Source organism: Neovison vison, chromosome X, assembly GCF_020171115.1.
Source record: "Neovison vison isolate M4711 chromosome X, ASM_NN_V1, whole genome shotgun sequence".
Taxonomy (NCBI): Eukaryota; Metazoa; Chordata; class Mammalia; order Carnivora; family Mustelidae; genus Neogale; species Neogale vison.
In genome coordinates, this window is record NC_058105.1 from 44,266,737 (window position 1) to 44,286,880 (window position 20,144).

The 20,144-nt window shown below is 37.8% G+C and overlaps 1 long non-coding RNA gene across 4 annotated transcripts in view; it reads left to right on the plus strand.

Moving 5' to 3' along the window:
• Positions 1-20,144, plus strand: part of LOC122897044 — a 53,590-nt gene extending 33,446 nt beyond the window's left edge. For all 4 annotated transcript variants that reach the window (XR_006382457.1, XR_006382459.1, XR_006382460.1 and 1 more), the window contains exon 7: positions 20,105-20,144. This is a non-coding gene — a long non-coding RNA (uncharacterized LOC122897044). The remainder of the gene's footprint in view (positions 1-20,104) is intronic.

Genomic DNA, 20,144 nt, shown 5'->3' on the forward strand with positions numbered 1-20,144 from the left:
AAGTGGCATTTGAGGTGAGTCCTGAAGGACAAGAGGCTACTAGGCCTAGGCTGGCTTCTTGATTTGTGATGTGTGTGGCATCATTTGTTCCAGGAGCTGATGATGAGCTTGAGTGGCTGGAACCTGGCAGATAGAGTACAGATGGTAGGAAATGAGGTCAGAAGGGGAGATGGAAGCCAATCCAAGGAGAAGTAAAATATTCAAACTCACACTTTGTAAATGGCAGAACTAGGGTTTGGCCCTAGTCTGTCTCCAGAGGCTACATTCCTAACCAGTGTACTAAAGAAGAATTAAAAAAACACGTGTTGGGGGTGCCTGGGTGGCTCAGGTGGTTAAACATCTGTCTGCCTTCAGCTCAGGTCATAATCTCGGGGTCCTAGGATTGAGCCCCGTGTCGGGCTCCCTACTTAGTGGGGAGTCTGCTTCTCCCTCTCCTCCTCCACCCCCCAACCATCAATCATGCTGTCTCTCTCAAATGAATAAATAAAATCTAAACAACATCAAGAACAACAACAAAAACATGTGTTGAACTATGTCAGCTCATACTGGGTGATGTTAGGCTGGAGCTATATGGTTTTTTTAAAGTTTATTTATTTTTTTGAGTAATCTCAGCACCCAATGTGGGACTCAAAACCATGACCCCAGTATCAAAAGTCACATGCTCTACTGACTGAGGACGCCAGGTGCCCCCAGGGCCATGTCTTTGGGTGAAAGCTATGCTTCAGTGTGCATTTTTAAAAAAATACATAAGGGGTATTTATTTAAGAAAAATGAGAAGGTAATAATTATAAAAAACAAAAAAAATAATTATAGTTACTATGCATTGGACAACTTGTCTATAAAAATAATACCTTGGGCTTCCACTATGAATTCTTTCTATAAATTCAGAGTGCTCTTCAAGATGAGAATGACATTATTTTGTGTCTGAGGCCTCGGTTGTTGGGTGGCCGGTATGATCTGACCCCTTTTGACTGGTGAGGCAAGCAGAGCTGTCTTAACTTACCCAAGGTCACCTAGAATTAGTGGGTTAGGTCTGGTGCAGGTCAGATATATCTCCTGCTAATACTCAGTTTTCTTTCCATCAGATATGTACTCTGTGCAGTGCACCACTTTTCAAGAGCTCAGAGGATATATGCTTCTCTGAGGTTATTCTGAATGTAATATAAGGGGACACTAAATACTTTCAAATGAAAGGAAATGAGGTGTTGATTTTCCTCTTCTTTCTTAAACTCAGTAGGGAGATTCGAAGAAAAAAATTTCTGGAATCATACAGCATGTACTCTTTTACGTTTGGCTCCTTCAAATCAACATAATAGGGGTGTGTGTGTGTATGTGTGTGTGTGTTTGAGTATGTGATTTATATTATCATTGTAGTTGCAGATCATTTTCATTGGTGTATAGTATTACATTGTAGATACTTTAAGCTATATATCTGTTATGGGGATTTGGGTATTTTCTAGTTCTTTTACTTAATGTTGTTATGGATGTCCATACTTGTACCTACCTTTTAGACGGATACTTACTTTCCTTTCTCTTGGGCACATACCTAAGACAGGCATTTCTGAGTCAGAGTATGTGTGTGTGTATGCTGAGCTTAGTAGATACTACCAAACACTTTTTCTTTTTTTTTTTTTTTAAATTTATTTATTTGACAGAGAGAAATCACAAGTAGATGGAGAGGCAGGCAGAGAGAGAGAGAGGGAAGCAGGCTCCCCGCTGAGCAGAGAGCCCAATGCGGGACTCGATCCCAGGACCCTGAGATCATGACCTGAGCCGAAGGCAGCGGCTTAACCCACTGAGCCACCCAGGCGCCCGACCAAACACTTTTTCAAAGTGGTTGTTTCAGGCTATATTTCCAATCTCAGAAACACTTGGTACCTTTCGTCTTTTTCATTTTTGTGGTTTAGGTAAGCTTGTGGTAGTATCTCATTGTGGTTTTAATTTTAATTCTCTGAAGTCTTCAGTGGCATTTTTTAAAAATTTTATTTTTTTAAAGATCTTATTTATTTATTTGACAGAGAGAGAGATCACAAGGGGGCAGACAGGCAGACAGAGGGGGAAGGGGAAGCAGGCTCCCCAGTGAGCAGGAAGCCCGACACAGGGCTCGATCCCAGGACTGTGAGATCATAACCTGAGCTGAAGGCAGAGGTTTAACCTTCAGTGGCTTTTATTTTTATTTTATTTATTTATGTGTTTAAAATTTTCATTTTTAATTAACATATATTATTAGCCCTAGGGGTACAGGTCTGTGAATGGCCAGGTTTACACACTTCACAACACTCACCATAACACATACCTTCCTCAATGTCCATAACCCTACCTCCCTCTCCCTACCCCCCTCCTCCTGGCAACCCTCAGTTTGTTTTGTGAGATTAAGAGTCTGTTATGGTTTGTCTTTCTCCCGATCCATCTTGTTTCATTTATTCTTTTCCTACTCCCCAAACCCCCCACATTGCCTCTCAACTTCCTCAAAACAGGGAGATCATATGATAATTGTCTTTCTCTGATTGACTTATTTTGCTAAGCATAATACCCTCTAGTTCCATCCATGTCATCACAAATGGCAAGATTTCATTTCTTTTGATGGCTGCATAGTATTCCATTGTATATATATATACCACATCTTCTTTACCCATTCATCTGTGGATGGACATCTAGGTTCATTCCATACTTTGGCTATTGTGGACATTGCTGCTATAAACATTCTGGTGCACGTGCCCCTTCAGATCAATACATTTGTATCTTCTGGGTAAATACCCAGCAGTGTGATTGCTAGGTCGTAGGGTAGCTCTATTTTCAACTTTTTGAGGAACCTCCATGATATTTTCCAGGGTGGTTGCACCAGCTTGCATTCCCACCAACAGTGTAGGAGGGTTCCCCTTTCTCTGCATCCTGGCCAGCATCTGTTGTTTCCTGACTTGTTAATTTTAGCCATTCTGACTGGTGTGAGGTGGTATCTCATTGTGGTTTTGATTTGTATTTCCCTGATGCCGAGTGATGTGGAGCACTTTTTCATGTGTCTGTTGGCCATCTGGAAGTCTTTGCAGAAATGTCTGTTCATGTCCTCTGCGCATTTCTTGATTGGATTATTTGTTCTTAGGGTGTTGAGTTTGAGAAGTTCTTTATAGATTTTGGATACTAGTCCTTTATCTGATATGTTGTGTGCAAATATCTTCTCCCATTCTGTCAGTTGTCTTTTGGTTTTGTTGACTGTTTCCTTTTTGTGCAAAAGCTTTTGATCTTGATGAAGTCCCAATAGTTCATTTTTGCCCTTGCTTCCCTTGCCTTTGGTGACGTTCCTAGGAAGAAGTTGCTGTGGCTGAGGTCAAAGAGGTTGCTGCCTGCGTTCTCCTCAAGGATTTTGATGGGTTCCTTTCTCATAGAGAGGTTCGTCATCCATTTTGAGTCTATTTTTGTGTTTGGTATAAGGAAAGGGTCCAGTTTCATTTTTCTGTGTGTGGCTGTCCCATTTTCCCAACACCATTTTTTGAAGAGACTGTCTTTTTTCCATTGGACATTCTTCCCTGCTTTGTCGAAGATTACTTGACCATAGAGTTGAGGGTTTATTTCTGGGCTTTCTGTTCTGTTCCATTGATCTATGTGTCTGTTTTTGTGCGAGTACCATACTGTCTTGATGATGACAGCTTTGTAATAGAGCTTGAAGTCTGGAATTGTGATGCCACCAACTTTGGCTTTCTTTTTCAGCATTCCTCTGGCTATTCGAGGTCTTTTCTGGTCCCATATAAATTTTAGGATTATTTGTTCCATTTCTTTGAAAAACAAAATGGGATTTGGATAGGGGTTGCATTAAACGTGTAGATTGCATAGACATTTTTCACAATATTTGTTCTTCCAATCCATGAGCATGGAACATTTTTCCATTTCTTTGTGTCTTCCTCAATTTCTTTCATGTGTATTCTATAGTTTTCTGAGTACAGAACTTTGCCTCTTTGGTCAGGTTTATTCCTAGGTATCTTATGGTTTTGGGTGCAATTGTAAATGGGATTGGCTCCTTAATTTCTCTTTCTTCTATCTTGTTGTTGGTGTATAGAAATGCAACTGATTTCTGTGCATTGGTTTTATATCCTGACACTTTACTGAATTCCTGTACAAGTTCTAGCAGATTTGGAGTGGAGTCTTTTGGGTTTTCCACACAAAGGATGATATCATCTGCAAAGAGTGATAGTTTCACTTCTTCTTTGCTGATTTGGATGCCTTTAATTTCTTTTTGTTGTCTGATTGCTGAGGCTAGGAGTTTTAGTACTATGTTGAATAGCAGTGGTGATAATGGACATCCCTGCCGTGTTCCTGACCTTAGCGGAAAAGCTCTCAGTTTTTCTCCATTGAGAATGATATTCGCGGTGGGGTTTTCATAGATGGCTTTGATGATATTGAGGTATGTACCCTCTATCCCTACATGTTGAAGAGTTTTGATTAAGAAAGGATGCTGTATTTGTCAAATGCTTTTCAGGATCTATTGAGAGTATCATAAGGTTCTTGTTCTTTCTTTTATTAATATGTCACATTGATTGATTTGCAGATGTTGAACCAACAACCTTGCAGCCCTGGAATAAATCCCACTTGGTCGTGGTGAATAATCCTTTTAATGTACTGTTGGATCCTATTGGCTAGTATTTTGGTGAGAATTTTTGCATCTGTGTTCATCAAGGATATTGGTCTGTAATTTTCTTTTTGACGGGATCTTTGTCTTGTTTTAGGATCAAGGTAATGCAGGCCTCATAAAATGAGTTTGGAAGTTTTCCTTCCATTTCAGTTTTTTAGAACAGTTTCAGGAGAATAGGAATTAATTATTCTTTAAATGCTTGGTAGGATTCTCCTGGGAAGCTGTCTGGCCCTGAGCCCTTGTTTGTTGGGAGATTTTTGATGACTGTTTCAATCTCCTTACTGGTTGTAGGTCTGTTCAGGTTTTCTGTTTCTTGCTGGTTCAGTTGTGGTAGTTTATATGTCTCTAGAAATGCATCCATTTCTTTCAGATTGTCAAGTTTGCTGGCATAGAGTTGCTCATAATATGTTCTTATAATTGTATTTCTTTGGTGTTGGTTGTGATCTCTCCTCTTCATTCATGATTTTATTTATTTGGGTCCTTTCTCTTTTCTTTTTGATAAGTATGGCCGGGGGTTTATCAATCTTATTAATTCTTTCAAAGAACCAGCTCCTAGTTTTGTTGATTTGTTTTATTGATTTTTGGTTTCTGCTTCATTGATTGTTGCTCTGATCTTTATTTCTCTTCTCCCGCTGGGTTTAGGCTTTCTTTGTTGTTCTTTCTCAAGCTCCTTTAGGTGTAGGTTTAGGTTGTGTATTTGAGACCTTTCTTGTTTCTTGAGAAAGGCTTGTATCACTATATATTTTCCTCTCAGGACTGCCTTTGCTGTGTCCCACAGATTTTGAACCATTGTGTTTTCATTATCATTTGTTTCCATCAATTTTTTCAATTCTTCTTTAATTTCCTGGTTGACCCATTCATTCTTTAGAAGGATGCTCTTTAGTCTTCATGTATTTGGTTTCTTTCCAACTTTCCTCTTGTGATTGAGTTCTAGCTTCAGAGCATTGTGGTCTGAAAATATGCAGGGAATGATCCCAAACTTTTGGTACTGATTGAGACCTGATTTGTGACCCAGGATGTGATCTATTCTGGAGAATGTTCCATGTGCACTAGAGAAGAATGTGTATTCTGTTGCTTTGGGATGGAATGTTCTGAATATATCTGTGATGTCCATCTGGTCCAGTGTACAGTGTATCATTTAAGGACTTTATTTCCTTGTTGATCTTTTGCTTGGATGATCTGTCCATTTCAGTGAGGGGGGTGTTAAAGTCCCTTATTATTGTATTATTGTCAATGTCTTTCTTTGATTTTCTTATTAATTGGTTTATATAGTTGGCTGATCCCACGTTAGGGGCATAGATATTTAAAATTGTTAGATCTTCTTGTTGGACAGACCCTTTGAGTATGATATAGTGTCCTTCCTCATCTCTTATTATACTTTTTGGCTTAAAATCTAATTTATCTGATATAAGGATTGCCACCCCAGCTTTCTTTTGATGTCCATTAGCATGGTAAATTGTTTTCCATCCCCTCACTTTAAATCTGGGCGTGTCTTTGAGTCTAAATTGAGTTTCTTGTAGACAGCATATTGATAGGGTTTATTTTTTATCCATTCTGATATACTGTGTCTTTTGATTGGGGCATTTAGCCCATTTACCTTCAGGGTAACTACTGAGAGATATGAATTTAGTGCCATTGTATTGTCTATAAGGTGACTGTTACTGTATATTGTCTCTGTTCCATTCTGATGTACTACTTTTAGGCTCTGTCTTTGCTTAGAGGACCCCTTTCAATATTTCCTGTAGAACTCATTTGGTGTTTACAAATTCTTTAGTTTTTGTTTGTCCTGGAAGCTTTTTATCTCTTCTTCTATTTTCAATGATAGCCTAGCTGGATATAGTATTCTTGGCTGCATGTTTTTCTCATTCAGTGTTCTGAATATATCATGCCAGTTCTTTCTGGCCTGCCAGGTCTCTGTGGATAAGTATGCTGCCAATCTAATATTTTTACCATTGGATGTTACAGACTTCTTGTCCTGGACTGATTTCAGGATTTTCTCTTCATCACTAGACTTGTAAGTTTTACTATTAGGACCTAGTCTTACTGATTTTGAGTGGGGTTGTCTGCGCCTCCTGGATTTTGATGCTTGTTCCCTTTGCCATATTAGGGAAATTCTCTACAATAATTCACTCCAATATACCTTCTGCTCCCCTCTCTCTTTCTTCTTCTTCTGGAATTCCAGTTATTCTAATGTTGTTTTGTCTTCTGGTATCACTTATCTCTCGAATTCTCCTCTTATGGTCCAGTAGTTGTTTGTCTCTCTTTTGCTCAGCTTCTTTATAGGATAAATGAGGCAGAAGAGAGAATTAGTGATTGGTCTTCTATATCACTAATTCTCTCTTTTGCCTCATTTATCCTAGCAGTAAGAGCCTCCATTTTTTATTGCACCTCATTAATAGCTTTTATCATTTCAGCTTGGTTAGATTTTAGTTCTTTTATTTCTCCAGACAGGGTTTCTCCAATATCTTCCATGCCTTTTTCGAGCCCAGCTAGCACTTTTAGAATCGTTATTCTGAACTCTAGATCTGACATATTACCAATGTCCATATTGATTAGGTCCCTGGCCTTCAGTACTGCCTCTTGTTCTTTTTTTTTTGTGGTGAGTTTTTCAGCCTTGTCATTTTATCCAGATAAGAATATATGAAGGAGAGAATAAAGTACTAAAAGGGTGGAAAAGACCCCAGAAAAATGTGCGTTAACCAAATCAGAAGAGACTGCAAGTCGTAGGGGGATTTATGATTGAGTTCATCTTTTAAAGCATTGTGATCTGAAAATATGCCTAGTATAATCTCAGTTTTTGGGTAGCTGTGAAGACATGATTTGTGACTCAGTATCTGATAAGTTTTGGAGACTGCTCCATGTACACTCAAAAAGAATGTGTATTTTTTTGCTTTAGAATGAAATGCTGTGAATATAACTGTGACGTCTATCTGGACCAGTGTGTCAATCAAAGCCATTGTTTCTTTCTTGATCTTCTTCTTAGACCATCTGTCTATAGCTATGAATGGTGTGTTAATATTCCCTACTATTATTGTATTATTAGCAATGAGTTTCCTTAAGTTTGTTATTGATTGATATATTTGGCTGTTCCCAAGTTGGGGGCATAAATATTTAAAGTTGTTAAATCTTGTTGTTGGATAGACCATTTTATTATGATATAGTGTCCTTCTTCATCTCTTATTACAGTCTTTGGTGTAAAATCCAGTTTATCTTTCATAAGGATGGTACTCCAGCTTTCTTTTGATGTCCATTAGCGTGATATGTGGCTCTCTACCTCCTCACTTTCAGTCTGGAGGTGTCTTTGGCTCCAATATGAGTCTCTGTAGACAGTATATGGGTGGGTCTTGTTTTTTTATTCAATCCGATACCCTGTGTCTTTTGATTGGAACGTTTAGTCCATTGACATTCCCTGTAGTTATTGAAAGATGAATTTAGTGCCATTGTATTACCTGTAAAATTACTGTTTCTGTAGATTGTCTCTGTTCCTTTCTGGTCTTTATTACTTTTGGGCTCTCTCTGTGTTCAAAGGATCCCCTTTAATATTTCTTCCAGGGATGGATTAGTGCTCATGAATTCTTTTAGTCTTTGTCCTGGAAACTATCTCCTTCTGTTCTGAATAACAACCTTGCTGGATAAAGTATTCTTGGCTGCATGTTTTTCCCATTTAGCACATTGAGTATAACATGCCAGTCCTTTCTGGCTTTCCAGGTATCTGTGGACAGGTCTGCTGCCAACCTTATGTTTCTACACTTGTAGGTTAAGGACCTCTTGTCCTGAGCTGTCTTCATGATTTTCTCATTGTCTCTGAAATTTGCAAGCTTCACTCTTATATGTCAAAGTGTTGACCTATTTTTATTGATTTTGAGGGGGGTTCTCTGTACCTCCTGGACTTGAATGCCTGTTTTCTTCTCCATATTAGGAAAGTTCTCAGCTATAATTTGTTCAAATAAACTTTCTGATCATCTCTCACTCTTTATCTTCTGGGACCCCTATTATCTGGATATTATTTCACTTTATGGTATTGCCGATTTCTTGCAGTTACCCCGCGTGATCCAGTAGTTGTTTTTTTCCTTTATTCTCAGCTTCCTTATTTGCCATCATTTGTCTTTTAGATCACTGACTCATTCTTCTGCCTCATGTATCCTCACCGTTATAGCCTCCATTTTTGACTGTATCTTAGTAATAGCATTTTCAGTTTCAGCCTGATTAGATATTAGCTCTTTTACTTCTATAGTAATGGATTTTCTAGTGTCTTCTATGCTTTTTTTCCTAGCTCAGCTAGTATCTTTATAATCATTGTTTTGAATTTTTGAATTCTAGTTCTGACATCTTACTTATATCCATATTAATTAAATCCCTGGCAGTGAGTACTTCCTCCTTTTCTTTCTTTTGGGGTGAGTTTCTCTATCTTATCATATGTCCAGAAAATAATAGAAGAAAGAGAGAGAAAAGACAAAAATAACAAGGCCAGAAGAAAAGAAACAAAACTAACTAGAAGAAAGCAGAAACAAAACAAGGTAAGAAAAAAATCAAGCAAGAAGTAAAACAGAACAAAACAATAAACCAGATCTTGGGTATATTTTGGTCAGTTGTTAAAAAAAAAACTAGATCCCAAAATAGGAAAGAAAAGTAAAACTTATAAATATATACAAAAATAAAATAAAAGACAATGGAAGGAAACAAAAAATAAAAATATATATATGTGTGTGTGTATGTGTGTGTATAATATATACATAAAGATAAACATTAAAAAAGAATAAGAGATAGAATTGAGAAAGTAAATAAATAGTTGGAAAAAAATAAAACTGAAAGACTAAAGAGTAATAATAAAACCTGTGGGAATTTGTAATACCTGGCTAGGTAAGTTTTAATAAACATATGCCTCCCTGGGTGAGACTAGTTGAAAAGCAAAGAACGAGTGTCCATAAAACTTGGCCTTTTTAAAGGTTTTTGGACTGAAAACAGCTAGATTGTTGTTGCGGCTCAATGTACCCATCCAGGGAGTAAATCCTTAGGAGAAAGATTTATCTTTGGTGGTCACGTACTCCCTGCCTGCATGTGCATCAAGAGCACAGCTCATTCTAATCACATGATACTCCCCTATATCGCTGTCCTGATTATTAAACCTTTGCACTCCTTTTTGTTTCTCTTATTCCTCTGATATATTGATAACATTCCTAATAAAAGTGGAGGCAGCGCTTAGCTCGGACCTTCTGCCACTAGAGCATCTGGTCCCCCTGCCCTCTCCTTTCTTCTGCTTAGGTGTCTGGAGTGATCTTTTCATTTACTGCCTCAGGATTTGCTGGCCAAACCTGAGACCTGGCCAAAAACCATGTCCGCTATATACCTTTTTCCCCAAGGGCTGAAATTTTGCAATTCTCTGATCGGCAAACTTGGTGCTAGCTGATTGTTCCTGCTGGTCTTCTGGGAGGTACCTGTGTGCTGATTCTTGATGCCCTTGCTCTGGTGGAATTGCATCCCCCTTGCCAGGGGGCCAGGTTCAGTGCAAGAGGCTCCAGATTGCAATATGTAGCCCAGTTTTGCTCCCTGATGGCTTTTGGCACAGAGGTGTGGGATGAAAATGGTGAGGCCTTGATCTCTAGCTCTGGAGCCAAAAGTTCGTGCTCCCCACTCTTCAGTGAGCCCTCACAGAAAAGCAGTCAGTTATCTTGTCTCTCTGGTTTCTGTCCAAACTATTTTTCCCCAGCCTGTGATTGAGAATTTTTATCTCAGGCACACAACTGAGTTTCAAGTCTCCAAACTTCACAACTCCCGTGGCATGGACCTGCGCTATTCCTCCCGGGTAAATGTGCTTCTGCATTTTACCAGGCCCCTGCTCTGAGAGCCGTCATGCAACCATGTACTGGTTCTCAGTTTATGGCAACACCAAGCAGAAAGCTGGTGCCTAGACTCACTGTTTACAGCTGGCTTCCCCACTCTGATGCCTGGCATCACTGCCACACTCAGCTCCCCCTCCCCCTGTTCTTATGACCCCAGGGATCCTGATACCTCTCTTTCCCACCTGGTTTTCTGCCCTGTTTCACCACCTGAGAGCCTTTAAGCCAGAGACATGCCCCACTGTAGCAGACCTAAAAGTTCTGATTTTATGTTCCACTGCTTATAATACTTGACAGTAGCCTCCTTAAGAAGGTTCCCTCCCCTTGTAGTATCCTCTCACATCCCACCCCGGATTCATGTCTCCACACCTCCTACATTGCAAAAAGTGGTCACTTTTCTATTTGTAGAATTGTAGCACAATTCTTTTCTTAGATCTTTGATTGATTTTGTAGGTCTTCAAAATGATTTGATAACTATCCAGCACAATTCCTGGGACCAGATGAACTTAGGGACCCCTACTCCTCTGCCATCTTAACTCTCTAAATGCACCTTGCTTTTTTCGCTTAATGATGTATCTTGGATACCATGCTATATCCCTACAGAGAAGGAGTCTTCATTGCTTTATTTAAATAATTATTAAGTTAAAACACACTTAAATTTACCATCTTAACCATTTTTATATTTTTAAAGATTTTATTTATTTGACAGAGATCACAAGTAGGTGAAGAGGCAGGCAGAGAGAGAGAGAGAGAGAGAGAGAGAGAGAGAGAGAGAAGAGAGGGGAAGCAGGCTCCCCGCTGAGCAGAGAGCCCGATGCGGGGCTCGATCCCAGAACCCTGGGATCATGACCTGAGCCAAAGTCAGAGGCTTTAACCCACTGAGCCACCCAGGCGCCCCAATCTTAACAATTTTTAAGTTTATAGTACTGTTAACTATATGCATATTGTTGTGCAACAACAGCAATTATAGAATTTCCTCATCTTATAAAACTGGAAACTCTGTTTCCATTGAACAATGCTTTCTCCTTCCTCCAAGACCCTTCCAACCACCATTCTACTTTGTTTTTCTATGAATTTGACTACTTTAGACACTTGTATCTGTGGTATCATGTTGTATTTTTATCTTTTTGTGACTGGCTTATTTCACTTAGCATAATGTCTTTAAGGTTCATCAATGTAGTAGCATACGACAGGATTTCCTTCTTTTTTAAGGGTGAATAATATTCTATTTTATGGATATGTCACATTTTGTTTATCCATTGGTAGTTGGACAGTTGCTACCTCATTGTTATTGTGAATATTGTTTTGGTGAAAAATAGTACAAATACCTCTTCAAGATCTTGTTTTCGGTTCTTTTGTATCTATACCCCAAAGTAGAATTGCTGGATCATATATTAATTGTATGGATTTTTGAAAAGATTTTATTTATTTATTTGACAGAGTGAGAGAACACAAGCAGGGCGAGCAGCAGAGGGAGAAGGAGAAGCAGGATCCCTGCTGAGCAGGGAGCCTGATGTGGGGCTCAATCCCAGGACCCTGGGATCATGACCTGAGCCAAAGGTAGATGCTCAACTGACTAAGCCACCAAGGTGCCCCTAATTGTATGTTTTAATTTTTGAGGAACCTCCATACTGCTTATGATAGGGACTATAAACCATTTTACATTCTCACCAACAGGGTACAGGGTTCTAATTTCTTTACATCTGTATCAATACTTGTTATTTGCTGTTTTTTTAATAGTGGTCATCCTAGTGAGTGTGAAGTGATATCTTATTGTGGCTTTGATTTGCATTACCCTGATGATCAGTGATGTTGAACATCTTTTTATAGACTTCTTGGCCATTTGTATATCTTCTTTGAAGAAATGTCTACTCAAGTCCTTTGGCCATTTTTAAAATCTAGTTATTTGTTTTGTGTTGTTGACTTGAAGGAACTCTGTATATTCTGGATATTAACTCATTATCAGATACATGATTTGAAAATATTTTCTCAGGGCACCTGGGTGGCTCAGTGGGTTAGGCCACTACCTTCGGCTCGGCTCATGATCTCAGGGTCCTGAGATCGACCCTGCATCGGGCTCTTTGCTCAGCAGGGAGCCTGCTTCCTCCTCTCTCTCTGCCTGCCTCTGTGCCTACTCTCTCTGTCAAATAAATAAATAAAATCTTTAAAAAAAAAGAAAATACTTTCTCTCACTCAATATGTTACCTTTTCAGTCTGTTATTTCCTTTTGCTGCACAGAAGGTTTTAAAAATTTTTAAGATTTAATTTTTAAGTAATCTCTATACCCATTGTGGGGCTTAAACCTACAACCTCAAGATCAAGAGTACGCTCCACCAATTGAGCCAGCCAGGTGTCCCAGAAGTTTTTAAATTCGATGTAGTCTCATTTGTCTATTTTTGTTTGTTTCCTGTACTTTCAGTGTCATGAAGAAATCATTGCCAAGTCCACTGTCATGAAGGTATTCCCCTATATTTTATTCTAGGAGTTTTATCGTTTGAGGTTTTTAATACATTTTGAGTTAATTTTTCTATATGGTATAAGTTAAGGGTCCAGCATCTTTTTTTTCGCATGTGTATAGCCAGTTTTCCCAGTATCATTTGTTGAATTGACTATATCTTTTCTTCATTGTGTCACCTTGACAACCTTATCAAGGATCATTTAACCATATATGCAAGGGTTTACTTCTGGGCTCTCTAGTCTGTTTGGTCTATATGCCTGTATTTATGCTAGTGCCCTACTGTTTTGAGAACTATAACTTTGTAATATGTTTTAAAATCAGGAAGTGTGAAGCCTTCAACTTTGTTTCTCTTTCTCAAGATAGACTTTCCCAAGTTTTGCCTATTAGCAGGTCCTTTGAAGCTCCAAATGAATGTTAGGATTATTTTTTCTATTTCTGCAAAAGATGGCATTGAGATTTTGATAGTGACTGCACTGATTCTGTAGATCACTTTGGGAAGTATGAATATTTTAATAATTTTAAGTCTTCCTGTCCATGAACCTGAGATGTCTTTCCATTAGTTTGTATCTTCAGTTTTCATCCATGTCTTGTAGTTTTCATCATATAAGTCTTTCACTTCCTTGGTTAAGTTTATTCCTGAGTATTTTATTATTTTTTTGATTTCACCTAAAGTAGAGTTGTTTTCTTAATTTCTTCTTCTGATTGTTTATTGTTAGTATATAAAAATTCAAGTGACTTTTGAAAGTTGATTTTATGTCCTGTAACTTACTGAATTTGTTTATTCTAACAGGTTTTTTTTTGGTGAAATCTTTAGGATTTTCTACATGTAAGATTATGTCATCTGTGAGCAGAGATAATTTTATTTTTCCTTTCCAATTGGGATGGCTTTTCTTTCTTTCTTTCTTTCTCTTTCTTTCTTTCTTTCACCTAATTATTTTGGCTAGGACTTCTAATACTATGTTGAATAGAAGTAGTAATAGTTGGCATTCATGCCTTTTCCTGATAATTGAAGGAAAGGCTTTCAGTTTCTCAAGGCTGAGTTCAGTGTTAGCTATATGCTTTCTATATACAGCCTTTATTATGTTGAGGTGATTTCTTTCTATTCCTAGTTTGTTGAAAGTTTATCATGAAAGAGTTTGGATTTTCTCATGTTTCTTGTGCATCAGTTGAGATGATTACATGAGATTTTTTCCTTTTATTCTGTTAATGTGTGATATATTACATTAGTATACAATATATTATATTACATTGACTCATTATCATACGTTGAAACGTCTTTGTGTTTCAGAAATAAATCCCAGTTGGTCACGTTATATATATATATACACATATATATGTATATATGTATGCATATATATACATATATATGCATACACCTCTCTCGTGTATATTCTTTTTAATGTGCTATTGAATTTCATTTGTTAGTATTTTGTTGAGCATTTTTACATCAATATTCATCAGAGATATTGTTCTGTAGTTTTCTTGTATCTCTGTCTTGTTTTGGTGTCAGAGTTATGCTGGACTCATACAATGGACTCATACAATGAGTTTGGGAATATTCTCTCCTCTTCAAATTTTTGGAAAAGTTTGAGGAGGATTGGTGCTACTTTTTCTTTAAATATTTGGCAGAATTATCCTGCAAAGCCATTTGGGCCTGGTTTTTTTTGTATGTTTGTTTGTTTGTTTTTGGTTGGGAGTTTTTTTTTAAGATTTTATTAATTTATTTGACAGAGAGAGAGAGAGCACGTGCACAAGGAGGGGGAGCAGCAGGCAGAGGGAGAAGCAGGCATCCTGCTGAACAGAGAGGTGGATGTGGGACTCAATCCCAGGACCTGAGATCATGATCCGAGCCAAAGGCAGATTCTTTTTTTTTTTTCAATTTATTTATTTTCAGAAAAACATTATTCATTATTTTTTCACCACACCCAGTGCTCCATGCAAGCCGTGCCCTCTATAATACCCACCACCTGGTACCCCAACCTCCCACCCCCCCGCCACTTCAAACCCCTCAGATTGTTTTTCAGAGTCCATAATCTCTCATGGTCCACCTCCCCTTCCAATTTACCCAAATTCCCTACTCCTCTCTAACGCCCCTTGTCCTCCATGCTATTTGTTATGCTCCACAAATAAGTGAAACCATATGATAATTGACTCTCTCTGCTTGACTTATTTCACTCAGCATAATCTCTTCCAGTCCCGTCCATGTTGCTACAAAAGTTGGGTATTCATCCTTTCTGATGGAGGCATAATACTCCATAGTGTATATGGACCACATCTTCCTTATCCATTCATCCGTTGAAGGGCATCTTGGTTCTTTCCATACTTTGGCGACTGTGGCCATTGCTGCTATAAACATTGGGGTACAAATGGCCCTTCTTTTCACGACATCTGTATCTTTGGGGTAAGAATGAAACTCGACCATTCTCTTACACCGTACACAAAGATAAACTCAAAATGGATAAAAGACCTCAACGTGAGACAGGAATCCATCAGAATCCTAGAGGAGAACATAGGCAGTAATCTCTTTGATATCAGCCACAGCAACTTCTTTCAAGATCCGTCTCCAAAGGCGAAGGAAACAAAAGTGAAAATAAACTTCTGGGACTTCATCAAAATCAAAAGCTTCTGCACAGCAAAGGAAACAGTCAAAAAAACAAAGAGGCAACCCACGGAATGGGAGAAGATATTTACAAATGACAGTACAGACAAAAGGTTGATATCCAGGATCTATAATGAACTCCTCAAACTCAACCCACATGAAACAGGCAAACACATCAAAAAATGGGCAGAAGATATGAACAGACACTTCTCCAATCAAGACATACAAATGGCTATCAGACACATGAAAAAATGCTCATCATCATTAGCCCTCAGGGAGATTCAAATTAAAACCACATTGAGATATCACCTTATACCAGTTAGAATGGCCAAAATTAACAAAACAGGAAACAACATGTGTTGGAGAGGATGTGGAGAAAGGGGAACCCTCTTACACTGTTGGTGGGAATGCAAGTTGGTGCAGCCTCTTTGGAGAACAGTGTGGAGATTCCTCAAGAAATTAAAAATAGAGCTTCCCTATGACCCTGCAATTGCACTCTTTTTTTTTTTAAAGATTTAATTTATTTATTTGACAGAGAGAGAGAGAGAGAGATCATACGTAGGCAGAGAGGCAAGCAGAGAGGGGGAAGCAGGCTCCCTGCTGAGCAGAGAGCCCAATGTGGGCCTCTATCCCAGGACCCTGAGCCAAAGGCAGAGGCTTAACCCACTGAGCCAAAGGCAGAGGCTTAACCCACTGAGCCACCCAGGTGCCCCAAAGGCAGACTCTTAACTGACGGAGTCACCCAGGTGCCCCAGTTGGGAGTTTTTTGATTATGGATTCAATCCCCTTACTGTTATAGATCTGTTTAGATTTTTTTATTTCCTCTTGATTCAGTCTTGGTAGTTTGTATGTTTGTAGGAATTTACCCATTTCTTCTAGGTTATCCAGTTTGTTGTTGTATGATTATTCATAGAAGTCTCTGTGATCAGGGTGCCTGTGTGTCTCAGTCAGTTAAGCATCCGGCTCTTGATTTTAGCTCAAGTCATGAGCATCAGCCTCCTACTTGAGATTGTCTCTCCGTCTGCCCCTCCACCCTTACTCATACTCTCCCCTCCAAAAAAAATCTCTTGTGATCCTTTTTATTTCTGTGGCATAAGTTGTAATGTCTCTCATATCTGATTTTTGAGTCTTCTCTATTTTTTTTTCTTAATTTAGCTAAGGGTTTGTCACCTTTGCTGATTTTTTCAAAACATCAACTCTTAGTTTCATTGATTTTTAATACTGTTTTTCTATTTTCTATTCCAATGATCTCTGCTCTAATCTTTCTTTCTTTCCTTTTGTTAACTTTGGGTTTAGTTTGTTCCTTTTTTTCTATTTCCTGGAGGTGTAAAGGTAAGTTGTTGATTAGAGATCTTTTTTGAATTAGACCTTATTTCCATAAACCTTCTTAGTATTGCTTTTGTTGCATTCTATTAATTTTGATGTATTTTGTTTTCATTTTCATTTGTCTTAAGATATCTTCTAATTTCCTTTGTGATTTCTTCTTTGGCATATTGGCTGTTCAGGAGTGTATTGTTTAATTTCCACATAATGGGAATTTTCCAGTTTTCCTTTTGCTGTTGATTCCTGGTTCCATTCCATTGTGATCAGAAAAGGTATTTGGTATGATTTCAACCTTCTTAAACTTGTTAAAAATTTGTTTTGTGGCCTACTATATAATCTGTCTTGGAAGATGTTTCATATGTGCTTGAGAAGAATGTGTATTCTACTGTTGTTGGTTGGAGTATTTCTTATATGTCTTTTAGGTGCAATTAATCTACAGTGTTCAAATCCGCTTTCCTTATTGATCTTCTATGTGGTTTTCCTAACCATTATTGAAAGTGGTCTATTGAAATCTCTTATTATTATTGGGCTTCTCTGTATTTCTTCCTCTAATTTTACCAACACTTGCTTCATATATTTGAGTGCTGTGATGTTTGGTACAAATATTTATACTTGTTATAACTGTGGTTGAGGTTATACCTACTCCCTTTTGGTTATAATTAACACAATATATTTTTATATTCTATACCTTTTTATATCTATATCTATATCTTTTTCTATTTATATTTAATTATAACCTACTCCCTTTTGGTTATAATTAGCACAGAATATCTTTTTCCATCCTTTCACTTTCTGCCTGTGTGTATCATTATATCTAAAGACAGCATACAGTTGGGTCTTATTTTTTTATCTGTTCAGGTGCTCTATATCTTTTGGGGAGTTTAGTCCATTTACATTTAACGTAATCACTGGGGCACCTGTCTGACTCTGGTGGTAGAGAGCGTGACTCTTGAGTTCAGGGTTGTAAGTTTCAGCCCCACGTTGGGTATAGAGATTATTTAAAATAAAATCTAAAAAAAAAAATCATGGATAGGAAAGGACTTTTTATTGTCATTTTGTTAATTGTTTTCTGTGTGTGTCAACATTTATTCTGTTCCCCTTTTCCTCTCTTCTAGGCTTTCTTTGTGTTTTATTGATTTTTTTTATTGTGATAGGCTTTCTATTGTTCTTTCGTGTATGTTCTATAGGTATTTTCTTTGTGTTTACTATGGAGATTATGTAAAACACTTTATAGTTACAATAGTCTATTTTAAACTGATAAAAACTTAACTTCAATAGTGTATAACAACTCTACTCCTTTATGTCTCTTCCACTTTGTTATTGATGTCACAAATTACATCTTTTTAAATTTTGTATCCATTAATGTACTTTGTAGTTATAATTATTTTTATGCCTTTATCTTTTAAATACTATACTAGAATTAAAGGAGATCTATGAAATACCATAATCAATTCAATTCAATTAATGTGTTTTTCAGCCTTGGAATTTCGGTTTGGTTCTTTTGTGTATTTGTCTCTGTGTTGATATTCTCATTTTGATCATGTTTCTTTTTTTGATTTTATTTAGTTTTCTATGTTTCTTGTAACTCGCTGAACTCCTTAAGATGAGTATTTTGATTTTTTTGTCAATAATTCATAGATATTTATGTATTTATGATTGGTTTCCAAGAGTTATTTTGGAAATATGATTGGGTCATATTCCTCTGTTTCTCTGTATCCTTATTATTTTTGTTGAGATTTATACATTTGAAAAAGCAACATCCTTTCCCAGTCTTTATGGATTGGTTTTCTACAGAGGAAGATCTTTATCAGTTAGCCTCACTAGAGATTGAGGGGAACTTCTCAAATCTTTTTGGGGAATGCATATTCTCTGGGCTTGTTCATGTAATTTCCCAGTCAGAGTGATATGTTGGCTTTTTTTCCTCCTGAACTTGGAATCTCTTATTCCTTCTGGTAGATGGTACTACAGGTTCTCTGGTTCTCCAGCAGGCTACAGAACTCTCATTTGCTTTCATTGGCCCCTTTCAGCCTTTTGGGTCAGATGACGCAGAAATCAATCCCTTGGGAAGCCCGTAAAAAGCCAGAACCTTGGATGTACATATCATTCTTGTCTTTTGCTCTAGAAGGAGAAACTACAAATTGGGTATTTTCTGCCAGCTGCTCTGAGCTTCACTGGCTTGGGTAAGGGGCTAATGTGGGTGAAATGCAGTGGCTTTTCTTACATATATTCATGGAGCTTTTCTTGGTTTTGTACTTGCTAGGGTATGACAACTTTTTAACTGGCTTCTGGGCTCTTATAATAGCCTTTTGGATTGTATATTGTTACATTATTGTCTCCGTGGGGAAACAAGGCCTGAGGCTTTGTATTCTGTTATCTTTTGCCAGGAGGAATCCCTCATGCTCTTTATTTTTTATTTAAATTTTTATGTAGTTTTAGTTTTAATTCCAGTTAGTTAAAATATAGTGTTATATTAGTTACAGTTGTACAGTATAGTGATTCAACAGTTCCATGTATCACCCAGTACTCATCATTACAAGTGCCCTCCTTAATCCCCATCACCTATTTCACCTACCCAGCCTATCCCTTTCTGGTACCATCAATTTATTTTCTATAGTTGAATATGTTTCTTGGTTCTTCTTTTTGTGTCTCTCTTTTTCTTTTTGCTCATTTGTTTTGTTTCTTCATTTCCATATATGAGTGAAATCATATGCTATTTGTCTTCCTCTGACTGTTTTGCTTAGTATAATACTCTCTAGCACTGTCCATGTTACTGAGAATGGCAAGATTTAATTCTTTTTTAAAAGATTTTATTTATGTATTTGACAGACAGAGATCAGAAGTAGGCAGAGAGGCAGGCAGAGGAGAGAGATGGGGAAGCAGGCTCCCCGCTGAGCAGAGAGCCTGATGCGGGGCTTGATCCCAGGACCCTGAGATCATGACCTGAGCCAAAGGCAGAGGCTTTAACCCACTGAGCCACCCAGGCACCCCTCATTCTTTTTTAAAAAATCTCTTTATTTTAGTGAGAAAGCTCAAATGGAAGGGGCAGAGGGAAAGGGAGAGAGAATCTGAACCAGACTCTGCACTGAGCATGAGCCCAAGAAGCTCCATCTCATGACCATGAGATCACGATCTGAGCCAAAACCAAGAGTCAGATGCTTAATCGACTGTGCCACCCCGGTACCCCAAGATTTCATTTTTAATGGCTGAATAATATTCCATTGTATATACATATATATACACATTTTCCCTTCTTTTTGTTTTAGATTTTATTTATTTAACAGAGAGAGACTATGAGTGTGCAGC